Consider the following 19,272-nt stretch of genomic DNA (forward strand, 5'->3'; position numbering starts at 1 on the left):
ATAACGCGGCCATATTTACGAAAATACTGAATGCTTACGCATGCTTTTTTTGTTCGTAAAGTTGCGTTAAAACTTACGTAAAACTTACGTACGCATTTTTTAGTAAAACGCATTTGCGCAAAAATTTCAAACGTACGCAAGGAATTACGAAAATCGTAGACATACGCTAGCGTAACTCTGTTAGTAAAACGGTCCCCAGGACCTGCATTATATGTGCTTAGTAGCAAACTGACTGCATGTAACCCCCCAAATTCCACTTCCGTTAAGGGTTATGTAACATATAAGGGAACCCAACCCCTTCAAATTTGAATTAAAGGCACTTTTTTCATAGGTATAATTTGTTTTAAACAAAATCACAAAGTCCAGTACAATGACACGCAGATTTATTCATTAAAATTTACTTTGAAAGCGTCACGCGTAACAGCGTTTCGCGTCAAGAATTAAGGTAGAAAAGCCGACCTTGGTTACATCATACATGCAGCATTAGACTCCATGCAAGGCATCACTTTCGATTCTAATAGGCAAAGCAGATGTAACATATGACTTAATAAGTGAAAAAAATCATCAATGGCAATATATGTCAATCATAGCAGGTTTGACCAAGATTCGAAGATACTTTTTTTTATTTTTTGGGTCACATTTTAGGTTAAATCCACGTAGAAGCAGCATTTCTGATGTCATTTGACACAACAAAAGGGCTTGCTTGCATGGAAAAACAACACACTTTACTTCCTGACTCAAAAAGATGTCAGACATGAGCTTTAATTCTTCTGTCACACCTGGACCTATGATTCCTCGGCTCGAGTTCCGTCTCGGACAGGCTCCGGAAAGTGTCAGTCTGGCCCGGGTGCTCAATTCCGTGTAATCTGAGAAAACAAAAAGGTTTTTTGTGCACATTTACCCATTAGGGTGCCAACTTATGTAAGTGAGATACAATGGTTTATCATAGCGAGTCTTCGCTACTGAGTAGGTGGCGCCAGCCGTCCCGGTCCTACATTCGGATTACATTCGATTTTTATCGGTGCCGCTGAAAAGCAAACATTTACTTCCTTGTTCTAAAATCGATCAAAACTCGTTAAAATGCCTTCGACTTGTTGTTCTGTACCTGGCTGTCATGAACGGGGAGGTCACGAATACCCAAGTGATCCAATTAGGAAAGCTACATGGGTTCAGGCCGTTCGGCGACTTGATGAAAATACACCGAAATTGTGGACGCCAACAAAGTCTTCAGTCGTTTGCAAGAAACACTTCAAACCAAGTGATTACGTGAAGGAGACTATTACTGGTATGCCAATGTTATTGATAGATGAACAAAAGCGCATATTTATTCATTGTACATAACGAAATTCCTTGAATTGAAAACGAAAGTAGGAAATCAAAATCAGTAATTCAGTGAGTAGGTGGGGTAATTGTTCATTGATTTTTTTTGGGACAAGATTAGTAGGAAATCTAAATTGCTGTAACTGCATTGAATATATGCAGACTTCAGTATACAAATAATTTATTTTTCATTAATGCTGATAGCTATGATTTGGCTACTTTATGTGCATATGATATGACCATGGGTAGGCTTACAAGGTCGTGATAAAAAAGTTTCTTCAAGCATTTTTCCCCCAACCGGCTACTTTCTATTTCCTTATTGAAGTACCCTTTTCATTTGACGCAACTCATTATATGTCAATTTATGTCATTATTAGCAAGCAAGACTTAGCGGTAGTGTTTTTCATAAATGAATATCAACTATATATTTATATAAATTCATGACTTTATATTTTTGTCTAATTCCAGGTCTACAACCTAGATATGGAAGGCTACTTTTGACAGCAGTACCAAGTATTTTCCCTTGGACACAGATGGAAACCGAGACGGCTAAAAGCAGAGTGGAGCGCATGAAATGGAGAGATTGTAGGCAATTAGAGTATGACACTGCCTGTAAAAAAAAAAACTTAGAGAGGACTTTCAGCGAACCAGTTGATTGTGTGGAAGAAGCGATTGAGCAGGAGTTATTCACAGCAACTCCTTACTTTGAAGAGGAGATATCGCTTACAAACGCTATGACCCAAACCAGTGAGACGCCCATGTTTTCAGTTAAAAAATTTGCTTCGAACAATATACTTATTCATTTTTATACGGGGTTGGAATCGTACAGCAAATTTATGTTTGTGTTGAACTCACTTGGACCAGCTGCGTACTATTTACGTTACATTTATTTTCAAGTGTCAGGAATATCGATTCAAAATCAGCTTTTCATGACTTTAATGAAGTTAAGAAGATATTCAACAGATTTTGAACTATCAACCTTCTTCTCTGTGTCCCAGTCAAGTGTATCCAATATTGTTTATACTTGGATTATATTCATGTCGATACAGTGGAGGGAAGTAAACATTTGGCCAAGTGGCGAGCTTGTGCGGTATTTTATGCCGACTGACTTTAAAATAAAATTTCCCAAGACAAGGATAATAATAGATGAAACTGAATGCCCAATAAAAAAGCCAAAAGCACCGACAGCACAACAGTCGACATATTCAACGTACAAGAATAGAAACACAATCAAAATTCTTGTTTGATCAACACCAGGGGGATTGGTCAACTATGTATCCCAAGCGTATGGAGGTTCCACCAGTGACAGACAAATCGTGGAACGGTGTAAAATTGTAAGTGCCTGTGACCCGGGAGACAGTGTGATGGCCGATAAAGGCTTTAATGTCCAAGATCTGTTTGCGACAGCAAATGTGCAGGTGAACATTCCGACTTTTTTTCGAAAACAAAACAGAATGTCTGGGAAGATTGTGTTAAAAGACAGGAAAATTTCAAGCAAAAGGGTTCATATTGAACGTATTATTGGACTAGGGAAAACGTACAGAATATTAACATGTCCATTATCAGGCACAGAAACAAAGTTATCATCTCATATAACATTTATATGCTTTATGTTGTGTAATTTCAAAACATGTATAATCCCAAAACATGCTTAAATCTTAGTCAACAGTGTGACTGACACATTGTGTTCATGTTGGGTTTTGAGGTGTTTCTCCATGTGTATATATTACATACAGCATTTCTTGTTAGGCCAGAGGGCTGAATTCTATAACAGAAACAAACAATGATATTTGTTTCAATTCTTTTAATTAAAATAATAGGTCTAGTGCTATCTTTAATCTCTCCCTGCTTTCATCAAGGGTGACACAGGACACATCATGACATGAAGCGATACACGATATTTTGTGCGACAAACGAAGCGACACATGATATTTTGCGCGATACACGAAGCGACACGCGAGAATGTACCACGAAATATCGCCCTTGTGTAGTTAGCCCAAAAGGCGATATATCGTGTTAAATATCGCGTGTCGCTTCGTTTATCGCTCAAAATATTGTGTGTCGCTTTGTGTATCAAAGCTGTACAATAAGTTATAATAAGTATCTTTGCTTGACTAGAACTGTTGCATGAACACTTTATTTTGATACAAATGTAAATAAAATACAATGAATAAATCAGACTTGGTGCTTTCAGTCTGAATACTTAATCCATTTATGCCTAGCGTCTAGAAAGAAGGCCTTGGCAAACAGCGTAGACCCAAATGAGACGCCGCATGATGCGGCGTCTCATCTGGGTCTGCGCTGTTTGCTTGAAGGAATTTCTGTAAGAAATATTCTAAATATAGAAATAAATACTAGTATACTTAACATCCATAATTTTGAAAATAAACTGATTCAATTTAGAAAGATGGGAGAGTCCACTAGGCATAAATGGGTTAATAAGACTTGTTAAAATGCTTTTCAACAAGAACAGGCTTGAAATAGGTGTTGAAGAAAGCTTTCAACTGACTGACTATTTGTGAAATAAAAGGTTCATTTCTTTGGATATCAAAGTACTTTATGTCCTCAACTTTTAAATTCTCTGCAGTACATATAATAAGAGTGCATGTTTGTGCTCCAGTACAAAGAAGTTGTCCTTGAATTTGGTAGTAGTAATTATGATTCATATCAAGGGAGTAATTTCCACTGTCATCACAGTTTAAATAAGGAACCGTGACAGGAGATATGGGTTTGTCTCTTGCTGTATAAGGGCATTTAACTTCAACAAGATGAGTTTTATCAATAACTCCATCTGGTGACGCTGCTAGGAATGGGTACTGTTCTGCGACGACTAACCCACAGCTATGTACAGTCTTGCCGGTGTCTTCCATGAATTTCGTTACAGCGACCGATTCATGTTTCCTCTCATGTTCCAATGGAGCCGCTTTAATTTCCCTGGTTTCAAGCAGTGACCTTGCGAGCTCATGTTTGTCGGCCCTTTGTGTGGATTTACAAATTTTTCCGAACATTGACGATGGAATTCGCTTGGATCGCTCCTCTATCCACAATTTATTAGTACTTTGACCTAATGTTTTTTTTCTCAATATCAACGACTACGGCTGAGCTTATTTTCGTTACCAAAATTCTTTCAAGAAAATTTTCTTCTGGGGTAAGTTTCAAGTAGTCGTGATCCAATGCCACAGCCTTAGTATTTGCAGGTTCAAATGTTTGAAATATTGGCATTTCCGAAATACCTGGAAAGTTTAAGCAAACATTTCTAAAATGATCTTGATAGTTGGCAGCATTTCTAAATTCTTCTGGTCGGGGATCAAAGTCAATGTTTGTCAACTCGGCAGCTCCAGGCATATCTAAGGCATTTGCTTTTATGGGGCTTTCAATGAATTTTTTGCATTTGTGAAAACTCTGCAATTTTTGAGTGCACGATTCTTCCGTCTTTACTGTCATTTTCTTGCAAAACATAACTGCACCATATAGCACCGTGTTAACATGTTTGCAGTGAGCTTGTGGTCCCATTCCTGCAGCACATTCACACTGTGCCTCTGTAATAGACCCATCTAAGCCGAGCTCAATATCAACTGTGTAGGACACACCTTTCTTCATTTCTGCGTGACAGCTTGATTTAATGAAAACCCATGTTTCTCTGCGTGACATCCGGAAGTACCTTAAAAACTGTTCATTATAAAACCTCTGCACATGTTCATCCAGATTCTTATCAAGCGGGGCCAGATACGATTGCACCTTTCCGAGATCTGTTTTGGGAAATTTAGAATCCGAGTTTACATCAGAGTATGTAGTGGCATCTGGTAACTTCATGTGATATTCCGGTTCCAAAGTCTTTATTTTACCAAAGTTCTGATTTCTCTCGTATGATATAAGCCTGAAAAAAACACATTTAGCTTTTGAAAGTCATTAAAATAAAAGATGCGCGAGCAAAGCATCGGTAAAATAACCCCACCCATTACATTATGTACAATCGCCGATGTACATGAAACAAAGGGAACGCAAGTATTTTCTGTCACTAATTAAACAGAAAACATTTTGATATAGAACAGACAGCATAGATTCTATTAGATTGTTTTAATTATAAACGAAATATCGTTTCGAAATACATGCAGGATACATTATGTGCATTTTAAAGACATTTAACGTACACGAATATGCCCCGGCGTTATTCTACTTTCGGTTTTCAAATGTGTGTGTTTTTTCTAAGAATATCAGCGTAACGGAAAATTTACGTACCTTTCAACAAGTTCATTTTTACGTCCAACTGTTCGTGCACCCCGTATTTTTAATTCTGCCCTTAATTCGGGCAGTGTTAATGATCCAAACTTTGATTCCATGTTTATCGCGTCTAGTCTATGATAATGCTTATCTTAGAATGTATAGTGAAAGCTGATGGACCGGGTTAAGTGGCGCTACCTGGAATTTGGCAGGGGAAGATAACCAACTAATATCTGCCATTAGAGTAAGCTTTCAATAGTCTTTGTTGCTTTATTTGCTGCAAATGGATAAGTCACCACGCCGGCATCACATTGTCGGGCACACTGGAAAATTTATCGCCACAAAATGTGGTTTCAGAGCTGTATTTATTGTAAAAATCCCAATTTTCCTAATTTTGGTGACAAAAGTGTGCCAGGATATCAAAGAAATCATTTTACAATAGATTTCATTGAAAATAACGGCGTACTAACCTGCAAAGACACCGATCCTCTCAACACGACTGTGCGAGTGTTGAGGGCCGTCTCCGAATCAGTCATACTGTGCAGTTTTTGATAGCCTGTCACTTCAGCCGGACTTGTAAACCAATTGGGCAACAGTTCAGGCAGAGCTATAGACCCATTTCGATACCACATAAAAATGGACACTTAGGATTACGCATAATATTGAGGTCACTTAAATACAGATTCCCTGCTGTTTTTCACGCAGGGTTTATCACAACAACATCTTTCGAGGATAGAAAGCATAATATTATTATCATTTTTGTGTTTTCAGCTGAATTCTTGATTTAACTTGAACTCAGCAAGATATCCAAACAGGAAAAATAAGGCAAAGTAGTGTTATTCTGAGTAGATCTGCCTGACGGGATTGAAGGCGAAGGCAGATGGCAGTGTCGGTCCAAATTTGGCGAGCATTTTTAACAGTAAAAGGCTCAAAAAGTAAACAATAGTAATAAATACAGATGAAATGAAAACATGCATTAGGTTCATTGTTGAGACTGATGCAAATTAATGTCAAAATGTCACTGAAAAACAATACCGGGTGTTTACGTAGTCTTAGAATATGTCTCCGGTTTCGGTGTAATTTTCCAGCATTTACCCCCTTAGGACCCCCAAGTGCAACAGCCCTATTGGGTCAAAATGACATATGGCAGTTATGTTTTGCAAAACAGAGAGTTTTTGATGGTCAATTGTCAAAGTTATGGCAGACGACTAACTTGGTCGGCAGTTCTTAAAGGTTAACATGCCCAATTAATTTCCTTCTTTGTTATATATAAAATTCGCAATCTTTGATCTCAAATTTCACCATGACCGAGCGATAAGCCAATATATCAGTATAAATGACTGGAAAGGTTGTTTCATAAGCTTACAAAAAAACTGCATTTGAAAAAATTCTATACGCCGTAACTCAAAATAATTACCTTAGAACATATGCACCGGTTTTGACAGCTACCGGAATTGCCATTTGAAGGCAAACACCTATGCCCTACTATTGAGGCTGGCAACCACCAACATACACAGAAATGCACAAATCAGGCCTTTTGCCCTGTGACTTACACATGTACCTTTAAACTGATACCAAAACTTATCATTTCAAATGCATTTTTAAAATTCTATGCACCAGGACCTGCATCATAGTAGCTTAGTAGCAAACTGACTGCATGTAACCCCCCAAATTCCACTTCCGTTAAGGGTTATGTAACCTTCATCGGTTGTTAAACCGTAACTAAAAGGCGCGGTCCACTAAAAAAAAAACTCAATATACCAGATTATCAGTCTTTATAACCCCACGGTGCAAGTTTGATGTATTTTCTTGCTTTGTAATTTGTAAGGTTTCATTTGCTTAAATGTTTGATAAGCTACTATTAGTAACATTACATTTGTTGGTTTCTCGAATTGATTCGTACTCAATAATTTCGTACTCGTTTTTCTATAAAGCAACTTTTCTATAGTATAAAGCTATGTTTAGATCTAACTCATACTTCTCACAAGTATTTAAGCTTTGTTGATATTAATTAATGCAGTCGAAGAAAGTTGCATTCTGAATTTAATGATTTTTGACTGATTTTGAGGCAATATAGTAAACAAATGTCTTTCTTCTTTTGTAGTATTTTACCGCATTTTGGTCTTGTGCCACGGGTTTTCTTCATGTTAGCAACGTCAGAGCATGACAACGAGCCATATTTATTGTATACTACTATTCTTTAAATAATGATCGGATGTTTGGACAATGCTTTATAGAGTGCCAACGTTATAATTATTTCACTGAAGCTAAGTAAAAGTACAAATTATTTGAAGAAGTTTGAGTAACATTATGCTGATTGACTGTACATGTACACAGAAAACATGTCGGTTTAATACATTTAAAAAATTTCTGGTGCTAGTTATTGCTGGTAAGACATGGACCCATACCAAGTTTCCCACATCATTTTCCTTTTTCAGATCCAATTGGAATATTTGTCATTTATATTGTGTTTAATAGATTGCAGTTGATCGTTGGGCGCTGATCAGAATTCTATATGACCTATTCAAGGGTGAACTTTCAAGTAAGTACGTGTCTCTTTACTTAATTATAATGAAACTGTTTGAAAGAAGCAATCCATAATTATAAATGTATTACTCAAGATGCAACTTGTAGTAAATAAAAGTATTTTGAAGTAAATTAATGTAAACGTTTTTGACTTAAGTCACTTCTTTTTGTTAACAAATGACTATGGGAAGTTTAAAACTGTTAATTTGTAGGGATACTCTGCTCGGATGACACCAATAACCCTGAAATAACACTACCCTGGACCAGTTGCTCCAACCTCTCCTCAGTTCAAACCAGCCCACACAGCCATATGAGACCACACATATTGGTACATTTGCTAACTATTTTCTGCCATTACACCACTTCTTGTAATTATTATGAGTTAAGTCATATATGATCATGTGATTAAATAAACAAACAAAAACAACAGGCAAACAAACTTATTTTGATTTAAATTATGGATATTTAAGCGAAAAGCTTACCATAACTGCAATATTTAATATTTTAGTGGAATGCACAATAAGCAATTAACATGTTTGAAGAATGCCTTCATGGCAAGAGTCCATGATTCATAAACCACGTGCCCCTAACATGGCTATAATAGATTCTAGACCTTTTTGAGTTTATTATTTCATACAAAGGAAGGGACCAGGGCTTTTTTCAGCTGTTTTTATAGCTGTCATTCGGTCATATTCCTAATGGCAAAACATATCTTTTTTTTCCCAAATCCAGGACAAAAATTCCAAATTGATAGTTTTAATTTTAAAAGTTTATAAATAATGAGATTTTTAGTGTACAAAAAGGACTAATAGGTTGAAATAACCAATAAAATGATTGGTTTTCATTCTATTTTAAAACAATATACTAAGAGTCAATATTTTTTGCTAATAATATTTTCCCAATTTGGGGCGAATTGACCCTTGATTTCCCAATTTCTGTTTTGGTGTAAATCGTTTGCAGATCTACTGGTGTTTGAGATTCTCAAGAGGAGGAAACAAGCAGCATCAGTGAATACCCTGCTGACATGATTGATGAAAATGTGTCCAGCAAGACTACTAGTTCTCATGAAAATGTGGCCAGAAAGACTACTAGTTCTCGTAAAAAAATGGCCAGAAGACTACTAGTTCTCGTGAAAATGTGGCCAGCAAGACTTTTAGTTCTACTGAAAACGTATCCAGCAAGACTGATAGTTCTCGTGAAAATGTGGCCAGCAAGACTGTTACATGTAGTTCTCCTGATCATGTGTATTCGATGGTTGAGTTTTTTTAGCAATCAGACTTTTTGTCTGTTGACAAAGCTAATTTATAGGTTTCACTTCATGAAAACTTCAAGAAGTAAATTTTCACGAAGTTTCAAGAATAATTATATTCATGAACTGTTCATGAAGTAAATACTTATTGACTAAAAATGAGACATTAAAATATTGAACAAAAAATGCATGAACTCTCCATGAAGTAAAGTTTCATGAACAACTGAGCAAGAAATTCATGAATTCTTCATGAATATGAGATATGTAAAGTTTCATGAATAAATCTTAAATGTTTATACTTCATGAATACTTCATGAATATTATGTTTGTAAACTACTTGAACTCTTCATGAACTATTCATGTGCATTAAGTATGCATAATATGATGACGATTTAATGCATTTTCCACTTCATGAATAGTTCATGAACTGTGTTTTATGAACTGTTTTTCATGAAGTCTTCATGAAATACCTTTATGAATGGTTCATGAAGACAATGCGAATACTTCAAGAAGTATTCTTAAACATTTCGCAGGGATATCCCATCGCCCTGCCTCATATACCCGAATGATTTTAAAATTCATTGAAAACTCGGTCAAGCAGTAGAATACTCTACTCGTTTAACGTGCAATGCTTTTATTTTACTTGAACAATGTTCATTAACCAAATAGCAATGTTTCACGGTGAATGTTGCAGGTGTAAAATATATTCAGCAAGTCATGACTTCAAAATATATAATATACATGTGTAGCTTGTATATTTTTCAATATGTACAAGTAATATCAATGATAAATTAAAACACGCCTGACGTACAGGGGGTTCTTAATTCAATTAACTGTCTTTTTTATTTCAGCCATTAATGACGTTCCTAAATTAAATTATTTTTGTCTTACTTAATATTGCACTTAAAAAAGACGGATGGATTATTTCATGAAAATGCGTTTGAGATGTTCTTGAATGATTCAAGTATTTGGGGGAAAAATGTCATTTGCAATATTTATTCGGCAGAGGAATATTAATGCGCTCAAGAACGTTCAATTAGACCTGATTTACGTCTTGAACACTGAAAATGGAAATTGATAAATTGGTATATATTAAGGCATTTAAGATAACGTCATCTTGAGATGCTTAGAACGCATCTTTACGATATGTTGTCTATTTACAAATAAAAACAAAAGTTTTAAACACAGTTTGTTGTTAGGAAACAACAACTGACATATTGATGGACTGTTTATGTTTGAGAATTCATAAATTGTTCTTATTATTTAAATAAATAGTTTGAGAGTCTTAATGATATATTACCAACACTTGAATAAGTAATTTTGCCATTGAATGATATCGTCCTTTTATCGATAGGCACTAGTAATATGCCTAAAATAAAATTATGGCATATTGAAAAGAAAGTTTATCCGTAGGTCACGTCTTTTAAACTGTTTGTTTTCCAACAAACAGGGACTAACTCAGTCACAACTGTCACAATCTATGGACAAATCATATATTGTCTCTTAAGTATATAATTTTGATAATGTTATTGCCAGTTTCAGTTCTACTTCCTAGAAACATGTTAAACAACCATACAACATATTTAAAGTCATGGTTAACGTCATAAATTTGGAAAGCAAAACAGATGATAAACGAACGTGTTTTCTCCCTTATTCGAATAATGTATGCATCTAAATGTTGCCATGCTGACTTATAAGGTATTTGCGCTGAAATAAACGCTGAAAATGTACATGTTCAAAAAACATCACACTTTGTAAGATTTAATATATATTGTCAATATTGTCCATAAATTGATCTGACGCATTTGTATTACTCTTTTCAAGATATCGCCAACATAACGCATTAATTAATTTAGAGTCACGTATTATATATCTGCATTCATTGGCATCACTTTATGCGAACCTTGAGCTACTAACGTATGTTTTGCAACATTGCAGTTTACGGAGAAAAACATCGTGGGACGTATTTATTTAACCACGGGTGATTGATCAAAGTTCGGATAAGAGATTTAACAAGATGGTATTAGTTCGTTATTGAACGAAAACAAAATTAAGGTTATCATGACCAAGAACTCTTAGTAGGCCGAATCAAATTATAAAAATTCATACTGGCTGAACTACATATTGATATACACAAGATCTTTTCAACAGCCATGGACTGAATTTTTTCATTTAATGGCTTCGCGATACAAAATATGCTTTAAGCTGATAATTTTGTGCCAATGGAGTTGTTCGTGTTAAGTGCGTTATTGATTTTAGATTTTTATTAGAAAGTCCGATAAAGCTTGACCGCAATTGCAAATATTGAATTGCAGCGATCTTATCCACAAGTAAGGTTGATTTTCCACATAAATTCATTTGTCATTTTGATCTGTCAGATCTGATAAAACACACATTTTAACAAAAATTGAATGTGCATTGCACATAATAAATAATACCAAATGCATCTTTACAAAACCACTTTATATTTATTGGGAAAAATATCGCCATAAACAGAAGAGAAATAGAGGCTGCTAAATTGTGTACTTAATTTTAAAAGTGCTGCGCGTAATGCACATTTGTCTCTTTGGCAAAATATAGTTTAGAAATGAATCTGTGTTCCTTTATGTCATATTCGTTAGAAAAGCATGTTTATAAATAGCATACTTTACCAGAACACGTTTCATAAATAACGTGACGATAAAACACTGATTTTCACTTATACGTGTTGCTAACCATAACGTTGTACTATATTTTCTCATTTTCTATTCACTAAATAATGTTTCCAGGAGTATCTAATTTCTTTTTATACATTTTAAAACTGCTTGAATAAAATCATCTTCATTGTTATTATTATTATCATTATTACTTTTATTATTATTATTATTATTATTATTATCATTATTATTATTATTATTATTATTATTATTATTATTATTATTATTATTATAATTAGTATTATTATTATATTATTATTTTGTTAATATTATTATTATTATAATTATTATTCTTATACTTATTCTTATTATTATTATTACTATTTTTAGTATTATGAGCAAAATGAAACATTATTCTGCTAAGCTTATGCGTTTCCAAATGAAATAAGTGTTAAATATATCAAAATACATAGAGTTGTTCTTTGTAAGCCATCCCTCTGTAAAATTCTGGCATATGCAATTAAGTTCCTTTCTGAATGCGCGATTTTGTAAATACATTTGTTATTTCTGCACAGTGTTATTGGGGATCATCTCAAATCGCAAGCTGAATGACGAAGATAAGGGACGAATGCACACGTTGATTATTATTGAATTGTTCTTTTTATCTGCGACCACTATATATAGACACAGTAGTTTCTTCTGAGATTGCGTGATATATCGATGTGTTCACTGAGCTTCTATAATATTCCAAACACAAACAATTCTCGTACAAAAGTTAACATGCATGTGTTTCTTATGGATTGTTGAATATTATTTGTTTCGTTTTAATACATGTTTCGTAGGAGTGTAATTTTCAAGAGAGCGCTTCTTGTGTGTGAGTTCATATTGCATGGGAGTACTTAAAGCGTGGGAATACATGTTGTTTATTAGTACATTCTGTGTGTTCATATTTTGAGAGAGTTCATTTTTGTTAAATACATCATGCGTGAGAGTATATGTTGATAACATTTTACGTATGGCCATATGAAGTGATCTTTAATGCAACTAAATGTTGTGTGTAAGAAAGTGCTGGGGTTAAGTACACATTTCTATTGAATATATGTTAGCTGAGGATACATGTGGGGTGCGAGTGCGTGTTCATTGCGAGGTCATGTTGCCTTACAGTACATGTATATGTTTTGTATGGTTAAATATTACGTCAGGGTTCATGTTGCGTGTAAGTATATATTTCGTCTATTAAAATACACTATACACGTTCAAAAGTGCGTGTGATTACATTATTCGTTACATGCTGCCTCTGAGTAAATTCCTTTGAGTTTCTTGCGAGTTTATTTTGCGAGTGAGTAAATTCTACTCATGAATGAAAGAGTGTATAATACATACGAACAGAATTGTCTTGCCAGCACACGTTGCGGACAGGTATATATGTTGCTTGTGAGTGGATGTTATGCGCGAGTAAAGGTTATGTGTGAGTACATGTTGCTTGATAGAACTAGTAGATGCGGATGAGTGCATGTTGCGTACTAGTTGAATGTTAGTTGATGTTGTGTGCGGGTACATTATGCGCGTGAATATGTGTTACGTATGAGTATTTAAAACGAAGACAATTTTCTTGCGGGTAAACCATTTACATCTATAAATTTAGTTTGTAAGTACATTCGTTTGAGTTAATATTGCAAGTGAGTACACGTTGCGTGTGAGTAGATAATGCGTGTAAGTACAATTAACGAGGGTATGTTGAGTGGGAGTTAACGTTGCATGTGGGTACATGTTGGGTGTGAGTGTATGTACTGTGTGAGTGTGCATGGCGTTGTGTGCAAATATGCTAGCATTTTCCTACAGGTGACAGTTCAGAGTAAACTGCAATTACTTGTTATGTTTTGCGAAAAATGGTCTGAATCAATACTGATATTACAGAACAGAACAAAATGTGTATTCATATATCTTGAAACGGTTATTCATATAACTTGAACATGTTCAGTTCATCGTTATATATACAACACTTACAATATATAAGCAATAATCACAAGCATAGCAATGCGAAATTGTCCAAGATAGTATATAAACAATGTGTTTAAAATGCGCAAAGGCCATTATATTACTCTACGTTTGCATTCAAACACTCAGGTCTCATTTTAAAAGCATTTTTACAATATTTCGCGAGATTAATTAGAACGTATTATTATTTGTTAACAAAAACAAATAACAAAACTTGTAATGGCGGTGCACGTAATCACTATATGAACATGATAATAAAAGTATACATTATATTATACGTTTTTATTTATATATTTTGAAAAAATGGATGCTTTCCTTATATTACGGAGATTTTTTATATATAGGTCATTGTTAAAATGGTAAATATGCGACACAAGTATGTTGCAATACTAAAAAGATGATGACTGCCTTGATCAGGCGAATACAGCTTTATTTCATGACATCCCCTATGCGTTCCGTTAAGCCTTTCACGTTATTACATTTTATTTTACAAAAATAACAATAATCAAAAATGCACATAATCTCTCCGATTAATAATTAATATTTGTTACAATTAATGAAATTCAAATTATGACACTAACATACCAAACTATATGAATTATTTATTTACATAAAAGCCACACAGTGCATGTTATTTTCAAGTATACACAATTTCGCATATGAATTTCAGCACGAAATTGGGTTCAAGCAGAAATTATTCTTCAAATTGTCGAATTTTTTCTTGTTAGCTATTAAATCTTAAAACAACATTCCTGGTTTATATATACCATCTTCTTCAACTACATGCTTTGGTTAGTTTCCAATAAGTACATACCAGTAATCGTTTTGAGCACAGAATGGCGCTCACATAAAATCGCTGATTTTACTTTGAAAACAAACAGATACGAACACATTCACCATTTGACAATAAATCCTAGAAGAAAATTAAATAACGATATATGATGCAAATTTAAATCAACAATTGGTGTAAACTCCAAACCCTAGTGTTTGTACAACGTTTAAACAGAAACTTGGTTTAAACCGCAAATTCAACATTTGATGCAATGGTCAACTAAATTTGTTCATGTTTCAGAAATCATAACATCTCCACACCCAAAAATCGATCCAACGTCCAAACCCAACCATTGATTCAACTTCCAAACAATACCATTGATTCAACGTCCAAACCTAACCATTTATGCAACTTCCAAACCCAACAATTGGTATACGTCGAAACCCAACTATTGAAGTAACGTTCTTATCAAACCATTGGTACAACGTCCGAACCCAACCTTTAGTGTAACGCCCCAACCAACAATTGATGCTACGTTCAAACCTAACCATTGATGTAATACCCAAATTCAACAATTCGTACAACGACCAAATTAAATCATAGGTGTTACGTCCATAACCTTCCTTTGGCACCAACCCGACCATTGGTACAACGTCTAAACCAACACGTTTCGCAACGTCAAATTTGCCGTTGTTGTAACGCAAAACTCAACAGTTTGTTTAACGTCAAAACCCAACCATGAATAATCAAAGAGCAAATACAGCTCCACCATCAGTAGATAAACTTATTATAGAAAAACATCCACTCTCAACGGAAAGTGAACTTTAGGCAAATAACTGATAAAAGACAATAATATTAAATTGATGAAAAATACAAATGTGCATCAAACTTTGGTCAACGCCTCAAAACGGTCTATGCAAGGCAAAAAAAACATCGAATATTATTAATAAGTAATATTGGAAATAAATGTTATTTGCAGAAATAACTGAATATAAATCCACAATTTAAAAGTAAGTAAAGGCGCTTGTGATATATATCTTACAAAACAAGGCTTATCTCCGACCCAATGGGTTATAGATGAGATTAAAGATGCATTACTGGGAATCATGAATAAACCGAAATGACTTTTAAGGCAGCTTGTTCCTTTCGTTTTAAATTTTAATTATTCAATAATTCAAACATGTTAAAGGATATTGTTTTACACTTATTAGTTTATTTCCATTTTTAACAGACACAATATGGTCGGTACGGTATAAAGTTGATTCCTTAAGTCAAAATGGGGATCCATTAAATACCCATTACTATAATATTGTTAGTGTCAGAATACATAAATTGACAGTGGTTCACGCTTGAGTCAACATACACATCTACGTATTTATAAATGTTAATGTTTATGGGGGAAATTATATGTAATGATTTATAATGGCTTTTTGTGAAGTCAAATTTTGCTACCATTTAACTATTATTTCACCAATGAAGACATTTTGAACGGCAGAAATGCTGTCCTGTGCTTTCATCTTGAAATAAATCATCAAGCTTTTCAGGCTGAGTGCGATGACGGTGTTCAGTTACACGGATTTCTAATAAAAGGATTATTATAAAAGTTGTTGTTAAAGTATGGTATTTGAGCTGTTAAAATTCAGATTTAGAAGTCCATGAATTGCAACCAATGTGTATAAAGAACACACCGTTTCTTTTAAGGCCATAGCAACCACACTTCCAATGTATATATATACGCGTTTTAACAACACATATATTACCAATTTTCAAATATGTTGATTTAATAGCAAACAATCACCATATATTTGTGCAATATAGAGGTTCTCCATTTATTAAGCTGCGATCATTTTGTTTATATATGTCTTCCGTTTCGCTTCACGAAAACAAAATGTCCGATTATTAGAAAAATATACAATTTTCCAGGCCAAAGTTTAAAAAAGTCAAATGCTCGTTTTAATTTGTATATTCGGGGAAGCGATACTTTAGCTGTCAACATGACGCAAAAGTTGGAAAGTTCGATATTTAATTATTCAAATACAGGCTGAGCTCTCATTAAGAGCTAAGCATTCAGAAATCACACACTATAACGAAACATGGTTACAGTATTTATAAATATTTTATGTCGCATAATTTACTTTGCAGAAAATATTGCATTTGTTGTGCTGGTGCAAGGTTGCGTATCATTCGATTTGCTAAGAATAGTGGATGCACTTACAGACACATTTGTTTAAACCACTGAGGATGTGACATGAGGATGTGTAGTTTGGCTCGTATCAAACGGTTTATACGATTCGCACTCTGTGAAAACGGGATTAAATGAATGTGCGTAAGGTGTCGTCACAGATAAGCCAGTGCAGTCAGCAGAACGGCACATTTCGCTTTTATATTTTGTTTGAAGAAAGTATTATGCTAGCAAAAATCAAGTTACGGCCGAAAGTTTCTTCCCTGATTTCTGTATATGGACTGCACAGGCTTATCTGTGACGACACTTTGCGCACATGCATTAAACCCTCTTTCACAGAGCGAGACTCAATTGTTAAATTCACTATACCACGAACACTACTAAAACTAATGTTCAATATAATGAACTTCGGAGATTTAAACCAAGCTTTATACAAATTTTAAAGGTAGTACAAATTATCCACAAACTTTATAATAAAAAAGAAATAAATTGATTAATCTCTATTATTGAATTATGAATTGTTTAAAAACATATTATGGAGTTCTTATTCCCTCAACACTCTGAACGTCTACGGTTTTTATTATGCATTTATTATTGTTGTTATTATAATAAATAAAAGCTACAAATAAAAAAATCCTTTTAAAACAGTGGACCTTCATTTAAAGCAAATCAACAGTTCAGAAGAGACACGTTTTGCTGAGGTTAACGCTGAAATAGACGTTGTTTGAACAATTGTTGTAAACATCCACGGAAAGCGCAAGGATATTTGCGTCCATGTGATAGTGAAAAAAAATGTTACGGACGATCTCGACTAAAACAGAATAATCGCAGCAGGGTTGAACATCGTTTGATAATGTTCATAAGCATTCTTTGGATTCGATTTCAAAACGAATAGGAAATCAACAAACTGCTAGATCCAAGCAACTGTTTATTGTTATATGAACTTATGAATATTCCCGTTCAAAAGATTTATGGTCACTATAATTTAAATGGCATTTAAAACTCCTATATATTGTGAACAAGCGTAAGAGTACCTGATTTGAAGAAGCAGAAATCGAGTAAACTTAGTTCCGAATAACCATTAGGAGCTGAAGTTTAATCAATACCGAATTTTGAGTAGTAAAATATGTTAAGTTAGAATATCTTTAACATTTACATGTTTTATAACAAACTCAATATTTATATAGTCTGTCTTTACAATTTGAATGTTGAAGAAAATGAAATGATTTGTATTTACAGAATATCCCATGATTAGAAGTAGCTATTTAGACGTTTCTAATAGATATTACAACGATTCGGAGATAGAGTATATATTTATATTGTTTTATTTTATGAATGATTATCGTTTAAAATCGATAAGACTATTCAACGATCGATAAATTGAATAATTTCATTGTTTCTGTTGTATAAGTAAGAAACAAAATTACGTCGCTTACTTATATAAAACATAATAATTCACAAGCCAATAATTACAGAAGACCACAATTAACATGCTATGCTCAGTTAAACTTTAACAACACGTGAACAAATATTTCAATATCAAATCCATTCGCTGTTGCATATTGAATATACATATATTACATTATCGTTTTAGATCAATGTTTTAGTTCGTTCATTGGAATTTAATCGTTTTGTGTCTCGCCATTCGATTATAAAAGCATAAATCATTTACGGGACATAATTCTTTGCATAATCTCTTCAATCAATATTTCATTTGTCGTATGCACTAAACGCATTGTAGCCTGTGTGAAAAGGCGCATTGAATTAACAATACGCACTTCCTTGGTGTTGGCGACTTCTCAAACCATTCCAAATGTTAATCAGGTATTTCGCAGTGTTTTGTGATTTCTAAAACATGTTAAAAGTATTAAGTATAATGTCGATAAATTCTTTAATATTTTATAAGGACTGTTTAAAGATAAAATGGTTGAGGCAACACTCAGAAATCGATTTTCTCATACCTGACACCATTGGCACATACACGTTTTATACAAAGGATGTGTTAGAATTTGATAAATTGACATTAATAACAATTCCATTCTTTTGAAAGATCTCCTTTCGTTTTGCCAAATCCATTATACACTAAACAAATGCATTATACAAAACACTCGTGTTTTTAACCAACGCACATACACTAGTGTGTCCGCTAAGGAATGGTAAGTATAAACGCACTGGGTAATACAAACTTTTTTAATGGAACTCCAAACTTTATGACATTCCTTGAAACACTTTGCTACTTTGACATGTCATGTTATTGAAATAGTATTAACCGCAGTGTACTGGCGTATGAACAAGGCGAAATTTCAATTTCACCATGAGAAGACAACACTTAATAGCAATAGGTCCTCATTTTATGACAAGTTATTTA

General features: G+C 34.0%; 1 pseudogene; it reads left to right on the plus strand.

Annotated features, from left to right (window-relative positions):
• The first annotated feature begins 1,055 nt into the window (after nucleotides 1–1,055).
• On the plus strand, nucleotides 1,056–2,975 carry LOC127849776 (uncharacterized; annotated as a pseudogene).
• Nucleotides 2,976–19,272: the final 16,297 nt, after the last annotated feature.

Source organism: Dreissena polymorpha, chromosome 1, assembly GCF_020536995.1.
Source record: "Dreissena polymorpha isolate Duluth1 chromosome 1, UMN_Dpol_1.0, whole genome shotgun sequence".
In the NCBI taxonomy this organism is placed as follows: domain Eukaryota; kingdom Metazoa; phylum Mollusca; class Bivalvia; order Myida; family Dreissenidae; genus Dreissena; species Dreissena polymorpha.